Source organism: Pungitius pungitius, chromosome 4, assembly GCF_949316345.1.
Source record: "Pungitius pungitius chromosome 4, fPunPun2.1, whole genome shotgun sequence".
NCBI lineage: Eukaryota > Metazoa > Chordata > Actinopteri > Perciformes > Gasterosteidae > Pungitius > Pungitius pungitius.
The window spans coordinates 989,378-998,213 of NC_084903.1; positions in this window are offsets into that span (position 1 = coordinate 989,378).

The following is an 8,836-nucleotide window of genomic DNA, read 5'->3' on the forward strand; positions in this document are numbered from 1 at the left end:
AAAAATGCGAAGCCGGGCTTGAGTCTGCTCTGTGACGAGCGCTTGTGGTGACGGGACAGCTCTCGCGTCAAGAAGCCTCAGCCGTCCGTTCCGTCTTAAGCGGACCTGACAAGCGCTCCGAGTCGGCACAAGCAGGAGGCCGCATGCGCTAATCAGCTTTCGATAAGTTATGGATCTGTGTGACAGAGCACAGAAATTAGCCCTTGAATTTTAATCAGATTACGCTAAAACCATTTTTTTTCCTGTGGGGCTGAGGGACAAGTCCGAGGAAGATGCTGAGGGCGGCATGTGTTTTTTTTGGGGGGGGGGGGGGGGGTTTGGAAGGTGGAGAGTGCATTGTTGCACTGGCCCCGGACGGATTGACATGCATGACAGAACGAGGGGGGGGGGGGGGGGGGTGTGGGTCACCACATGGCAGATCTTTCCAAGACACATGACTCACCGGGAAGTCGTACATGTTCTGCACGCCATCCTCAGATATTCCCCCGGTGCTGATTTTATTTTCATCCTTCCCCCCCCCCCCTCCTACAAGCATCATAAGTGCCTTTTTATTTGCTCTGTAGAAGTCTGTCGCACTGAAGCTGCTAGATGTTAAAGAAACTGTATCCGAGGCCCCTTTAGTGCGTGGTGACAGAAGGGAGTCGACGTGTGTGAATGCAACGTTCACACCCATGTGATCAAATGATAACGTGGCAAACACTGATCACAGATTTTCCCTCTGCTCCTCGACAGGTTCATGCCTGAAAGTAAAGCGGCTCATGCTAAGCTAAGCTAACCGTGGTTTGTTCTCGGCAAAAACACAATGTTTTACCGAAGAAAGTTCCTGTAAAAGGCAACAAGGCAAAAGTGCTTCAGATAACCCCATTAAAAACATCCAAACATAAAGCTAGGAGATTTATAAGCAAATTATGAACATTGATTTTAAAGAAAAACAGTTATAGATTTTTAAAAAGTCAAGGTTAAGAAACTACAAAATATATAGTATATTACTAAATGTAAAGTATATTACCGAAATTTGGGGTTGGTGGCGGTTCATGAGGTATTAGTCCTCTTTGTTTGACAGGAAGCCGGTGAACTGGAGCGATGTGACCCTCTTTCCTCGTGAGGACTCACACTGCAGCGTTTTTCACTAGTTGAGTTCTGAAGATAAATGCAGATTTTTCCAAATATACGTTCTCTAATCCTTGATATGTAGGCGTTCAGTACTGTGCTGTTTTGATGGAAGTATTTTAAATAGTGTACCTTTTGGAAAAACTGCCTTTTCCATTCTATTACTTAAAGGAAGGTTTGGTGTTGGCCTATATTTTTATTGTTGCGGCATCTAAATGAACCTTTTTAGGAGAGGATTAGTGACTTCTAGGGCTTGTGGGAAGACGCCTGAGAGGAGGGATGTCTTTATAAAATACTTTTTGGGGGGAAAAGAGTGAAAGAATTTCCAAGCAGCAGCAGGGGGACGACTTTGAGATGTTGTGTGACGTCTTCTAGTGTTTGAACCGGACCCAGAATCCATCAATTCTTAACCCTAATCAGCTGACATTTTGCAGCGCCATTAGACTGCAGTGGGTGCGGGAGTCCAGGTTGCCCGTGGTTACTGCCACTGAGCGGCTTGTTAGTGCAGCGGCGTCTCCATGTCCTGCCGGTTTCAGAGACGAGGAGCGGGGGCCACGAGGCTGACAGGAGGAGGAAGTGATATTGACGTTATCAGGCCAGTGTGCAGTCGGCTGTGTCCGATGTGCACACGTCCTCGGTGACGGGTCCTTTCACACGGACGCATCACATGCCTTTTCCTGCTTTGGGCTCGCCAAACACGGCCTAAAAATATGCAGTTTCCTGTTGCAATTAGCGAATATATTTAGAGACGTTTGGGTTTTTTTGTGTGATGTCAGCCTTTCACACACGAGTGCCACTTTTTTTCATTCAGGCCCTTGTTGCTGAGTCTCAGCAGTTCGTAGCTTTGGAGGCTGAATCCCTCGCTTTTTACCCTGTGAAGTATTCAGTGTGTTCTATTTTCCTCTGATGCTGCATCACGTTGACGTCTTAACGTCACGGAGTTCTGATTCCCAGCTGCACCGAGAGCTCGGTGCCGTTTTGTGTGTCTTGACTACGGGGGGGCATGATTCATCAGCACGCCGACGATCCAGAAGCTTAAAGAGCAAAGCGTGCGCGACCTCAAAGTCCCAGCCAGAGAGTCATCGTGACTCCGAGTCAGACGCAGGCATAATGAGCTCATGGTTTATTTATTTAGACTTATTTTATTTTTGGAAATATCTGTTTTGCATTTGGTACGTAGTGTGCGGCACAAACACATTTAGAATTGAATCCCTCAAAGGGTTGGTTCATACATCTTGAAACAGATCCATACCTGCAGTGAAAATGTTTTTTTGGGGTTATTTTATTTGTTAGAAAACTTGTCTTAGAGCCCCCAAACCGTCAAATAAAGACTATACTGACATTTTCCTGAGATGTTTCCTTGCTGATGCAGTGGAGACATGGTGACAAACTGAAAAACACAAACTGCTGAAGCATAAATTTCTATATTAGCTTTGGTTAAATTAAGGTTTTCTTGCGCCGGAGAAAGATCCTTGAATACGTTCCCCATCTTTAATTCCGGGAAGGGCGTCTCTCTCAGCCTGAACAAATGCAACAACAGACGTTGAAGGTAGCACGTGGGTGTGAATGTCCTTAGAAGAACCCCTCGCTCCTCAGGATCCCGGTGCAGAGCTTTCATCTCGGTTTGGTCCTCTAGTGAAACGAGCAAGAGGACGCTAGCTTTTAGAAGTGATGAAACTGATGTCAGGATGTCATGAGAGAATTCCAACAAAATATCCAAAATGTTATACAATATTATCAAAGCGAAATGCTAACGTCAGCATGACAAAATGCTTACAATAGCAATGTGTCACCAGGATCGAGACCTCGTCAAGTCCCGGGCAGGAGAGTTGGTCTACAGCAAGAACTGAAGCAAACTAGCACTTAATCAATGAAACACATTTAGCAGACTATTGGTTTAAAGAAAAGATACTCAGTCCGATTTCAGGCCGCCTGGATGTCTGAAAGCCAAGGTGAGATAGCGCTGGTGGCACAGGAGAAAAAAGGTCCAAGTTCCACCTATTCATCCTCTGGGGACAATGAATGTCTATCCAGCAATAATTTAAAGAGATTTCCGGTTGCAACCAACAAACTGACATTAGCACCCACTGAGGCAGCAGCACAGCAAGGCCAGCTGCTGCCAGTCTGTCCTTCAACTGCATATTGAATCAATCCAGTTTCTAGGTTCTAGGTCCTAACAGTTGTCCTGCTGCCAATCAAAGGCCGAGCCGTGAGCCACGCAGGGCATCTTGTGTGAGAGGGTCTCGTCTGTCGTAGCGCCTCCCTCCGAGAGCTGGCTCGGGCTCGTAGGACGAGCCTCGTCCACTGAGCTGCCCGTGATGTAACGCCGGCCTGCTGTCTGAACCTCCTCTTTAAATAAGCCAATAGTTGCCCTGCAGCGTTGGCCGACATGTTCGTTTGACTTTGAGAAATATCAAGGTTCCGGCGAGTTGCAGAGAACATGTTTTCCGCGCCGCTTGTCAGGGTGAATTTGCATTTTGCTCCTGACATTTCACCTCCGCCTGCCCCGGGCCCCCCGGTAGGCTGGCTGCCGGCGGGCGGGAGGGAGGGAGGGAGGGAGGGAACCGTGCCAGCACACATCCCAAAGAGGGGAGGGTGACGGGCCCCGCGGGCCCCTGGAAGTCATCGCTGTGATGCCGCTTCACTCCACTGGTAGCTTCTCCAACTTCACGTGTAAACGGTACAAGAGAGAAACCAGGAACCTCTTTAACATTAAACTAGAGACAAAGCACTAAATCACAAACCAGTGAAGGATGTAGAATCACCAAAAAAAAAAAAATACTTGAGGTGCTATATTCAAAATTCCGTTTCCGCATTGCTGAGCCAGCCTGTGTGCCCCACTAAGCTAATGGCCACAGCACTCTATGCCTGAGGTTGTTACAGCATCTTGGTGTGATGCACTCTGGGAGCACGCTGACCTTGTGACTCACTGAACCCAACTAGTGACGCGCAGCAAACAGGAAATCCGCTAGGGTTGTGCAAACAGCTCTTGGTTTTAATTGAAGCCCCTATTTGGGTTTATTTAGACGACAGACCTCCAGAGAGGGGCCCGCCTCCCACCGGACCCCGATCACAGCAGGCCAGTCGCCTTATCATTTAAAGGGGGCTGTCTACCCTGACTGGGGATGAACAGTTGTATAGAAATAGGCCGACGCCTCATTCTAAAGCCCCTCACTGACATCATCTTTCAGGGTTTCTGGGTTTTGTTCAAATCCTTTTTATAGCCATTTGGAGACGCTGGTGCGCAAAGTTTTTTTTTTTTTTTTCAGCCTGACGGAGTCCGATGGGGCCGGGCCTGGCGGATGATGTGAGGGACGATGAATCCCTCGCTGTGTGAGTCACTGCAGAGCGTCTGACACCAACGACTCGTCGAGCTCGCTGTCATTCAGAAGTAGGTGTTTTGTCGTCACTTTTTTGATAGCAGCAGCAGGCGGGGGACACAACCTTCATTTCATCGTGGGAGTACGAATTAAAACCAAATCACAGCAACCCGGCGTCCACAGAGAGCCACAGCGTCCACGCTGACATGCATCGCAAAGATGTAATGATTGACTGAGGAGAAGAACATCTTCTTTTGCAAGAAAACAACGTTCAGTCTCTCGATTCTCCCCCCCCCCTCACTAATGAGGCGACGTAGAGAACATCCACCGAGGACGGACTGTAAACGGTTGTGACACACGAGCAACCGCAGCCAACCGCGAGTAATGTTAAGGTTCACAAAATGCCTCCGAGACCATAAATACAACCGTCAAAGGCTTGTCACAACTGGACGTTCACAGATATATTCTGGGTTTTTTTTTTTTTTTCATGGCAGCGGGGGTGTTGGTAATTTTGAGGCCTGGCCTTGGGGTCTGAGCGCACACATCAACTCACTCCTGCAGCCACGTGAATGAACATTTTGTCTGGGATGCCGGATTAAGGCGGGTGCATGACAATAATCCCTGAGATTTCTCCTTAAAGGTTTTCTAGAAGGGGCCCCACTGTCTCTGGGAGCAGCCACATTCCCTCTGCCCGCCACGTGGCCCCTGCGCCCCCATGGACACACACACACACACACACACACACACACACACACACTCGTACACTGTCTTTGCTCCTTGCAGCCTGGCACGGTTGGCAGACACAGATGAGGGCTGAAAGCCTGCGGGGGGGGTGCGGTGGGGGGGGAGAAAGGGAAACACAGGAGCTAACGACTGCAGCCAGGAGTCAGCCGATCCACGGAGAAGACCACCGCGGCTCCGTGGAAAAGGGAAGAACTAAAAAGAGAGGCAGACATGAATGGCTTCCAGAGTATAGGGACATGGGCTTTGTCTGGGCTAAATATACCAGGGGAGCATTACGCCACATACACAGGCATGAGTGTGTGATGTAACAGCCGTTATTCACCGTGGGCAGGAATGACTCGGAGCCCGTTCAAGTTAATTATGTTGATGCATCACAGCCGTTCACATGTGAACAGACATGTATGATCACATAGCCGCAGCAAAGCAAGCTGTTAGCGAGCGCGCACACACACACACACACACACACCTGTTCTCTTTTTGCCAAACAGAAGGCTCAATACAGTAGGATATGGTTGTTTTTCCCCCCATGAAAGCCCGTGTTGATGTTGATATGGATACCACCGGGTGTCAGGAGGGAAACTGGGTGGCGCTTGAGCCTTTTCTTTTGTTTCACTTTGCCCCTCGCAACGTTTAATGTATTCCTGTGGCTGATCTGCGTGGGAAGGGGCATGATTGGATGATTATTTTATTTTTTTAAACAAGCTATTCAAAATCCTGTTGTTGATCTGTGTGGATGTTGCATAACAGCTATCGTCATTGCTCTGTGAAATATAATGATTGTGATAACTCACTGTTAATATTGTTGAGCATTCCCATCCTTACTATTGTCAACCATAACGGGGATTTTTACCTGCTGGGAGGCTGAACTTAAACAGCATTGGTCTCCCGTATTGATTCAATTACTTGTTTGCAGAGAGGATTTAGACATGAATCAACATTTCTGTATTAATGCCAGTCATGGACTTCCATTCGAGGTGCATTAATGGCTACCGTGATGGTACCCATTGGGTTGTGGACACTAAATAGGAGCTTTTTAGAGAACCCAATGTCTATAATAACTTGAATGAGCAGAAAACTAATTGTGAAAAGCGTTGAAGTTGCAAAAGGAACACACTGAAAAGGTTCCTGTTCCTTTAGGCAAGTTGTAGAGTGAACAAGATGCAATAAACCTTTAGTTAAACTGGCAAACCTTTTATTATTTAAATATTTAGCGCAGGCTGCGATATAGTGGCTAGCAACATGCACAACAAAGAGGAGGCCGGGTTTGATTGCAGTTCTTAAGACCCTGAAGAGGATAAGCGGTTAAAGATAATGGATGGATCCAGCCCCCATGTTTTTAACTGAACCTGTCAGAACGCAGAGCTGATTCAACTCCTCCCAACAGTTTTATCAAGTCTGTGAGCAAGCAGCAGCAGGAGGAGGAGACTTTGTTGTGTTATTATGTCCAGTGGCAGCAGATGACTTTGCCTCTTGAAATTTGCATCTTTTAAATATGTTGCTCCTCATATTGAGCACAGGCCGCCTAAATATAGCACTGCATTTCTGATGACTTTGTGGAACTGCTGCCCGTCATCTGCATTGACTTTGACCGCACAGCTGGAGCTCATTCAACAACCTTGTTGGAATTTACCAAGATTTCTTATGATGCCTTTGCCCCCAATGAGGAAAGGGTAGGAGCATCAAATCCCAATGAAACTGCTATTAGATTTTGTTGAATCAAAAACAAAGAGTCAACTCGATAGGTGCAGATGGATTATCTCCAGTTCATCCACAACGTTTCAGCTCTTCAGTATCTTATTCAAAAACTAAAATGAAATGATAAATACTTGGCTCCTCCTCCTGCGAGATGACGTTGATTGGTTGACGTTGATTGGTTGAGTGGTCCGGATTGGCCGCCATCTGACCTCTGGTTCAGCTGAAAGCGGTGACCTCGTAAGACGTAAGAATGACACGTGACCTTTTGTTGTTCGTGTGGGCCCGAGGCCTTTTGTGCTCTGCGATGGATCACTCCCGCCACCACGCCGACTGTCAGCAGTCAGGAGATCATTCGTGTTCAGCTGGCTCCCTTAATTAACTGCATATTATGTCACACGGACATTAAAATCCCAGAATGGGATCAAATGGACCAGGGTGACAAGGGTGTCGCTCCCTTCTCAGATTTGCGCCAGCGGCGTGTTCAGCCCCCTTCGGCCTTTGCTTGAATATTTCCGCTGAGGCTCAACTTCAGAGGCTCGTCTCCTGCCTTGGTCCAAACTGGATTACTCATCAGCCCCCCCCCCCCCCCCCCCCCCCCCCCACACACACACACACACACACACACACACAGAGACGTGGGCAGCGGCGTCGTGCATGACTCACATGGGGCCTTGTTCCTTTTCACTCTGCGGTGGCTGGGAGCGATGGGAGCGATGGGAGCGGTGAGGCCGCAGTGAAACCAACTTGGCGGGAGGATGCAGGATGTGCGTGGCACCTGAACGCCTCCTGATGGGAGGTGTTACCTCTTTATTGACATCTGATTACACTCATTCACTTCAAACAAATGGTTCCATTGTATAATGATTTTCACTTTTTTCAGGACATTAGCACTCACTTTGGCAATGAGGGATAACGAGTTGAATGTTCAGGTCGAGAGGGATGTTGCTACAAGGAGAGAGAGCTTCCATCATCTTTAATAACGGGTGACTAGACCCTACCGTTGATCACGTTGCACTGCATGGCTCTGTTGCCACATGCTCCTATTTCTGTTGCCCTGAAACACAGAAAATACATTCACAACTAATATACCTAAACAGAAATATGACACACAACAAGGCATTTTATTGCAATGTTTACGTCATGGTCTTCGTGATTACAGATGAACGCATTTAGAGGCGCCTGTCTCATTCTGGCGTTCATGTGTAACTGCTGTGTTTTCCTGTGACCAGTCACCCAGGTGTGCGGTGTTGGGCGGGTCGCGTGGTCGGCGGGGACAGGCCGGGAGCGACACTGTGCCCTGGCTGCGAGGGGAAACGCCTACGTGCAGCCGGCTACGTCACGTGGCGAGAAGGCCATCTCCTAGGCAAAGGTCTGTGACGCTCAGGAATGCTCACGTCTTCAGGCAGCCTGTCACATAAATCCCACATCCTGATGGCTGCAGACTTTTCAGACGTCACCGGCCAAGTTCAGGAGCTCGCCTGAACTTCACCTTGGGCTGTGACGCTCTGATTGAGTTAATAGAATTTTGCAGAGTGAAAGGTCTGAGACCAAGGGAAGAGGGAGGAGAGGAAGGGAGCGTTATTGCTCCAGCAGGGATGAAGATGATGAGTTTGCCTTTGGGGCAAGGACTTGATTCAGTAGAGCATATGAGCCATTTTCAGTCGGTTTCATCAGAGCAGGCCTCGTGTTGTCTGGGTTGGGTGGAAGTGCGTGCGGCAGAGACGTTTGCCTCCTTGTGCTCCGCTGGGCGAGTGACTGGAGAAACCGGGCTCAAATGTGAGAAGAAAGGGTGAGTACTAGTAGGTCAGTATTATCATCTGTAGCCAAACATCTACGGAGAGAGGTAGTTCGTCCTTCTCCAGAGTCAGGCTGACATTTCTGCTCATTGTCAGGAAACAGTGCAGCATTTAGGTATTGTTGGATTAGAATGCTAACGCTGCTAGCTAGCTGGTTAGCAATCTAATCCT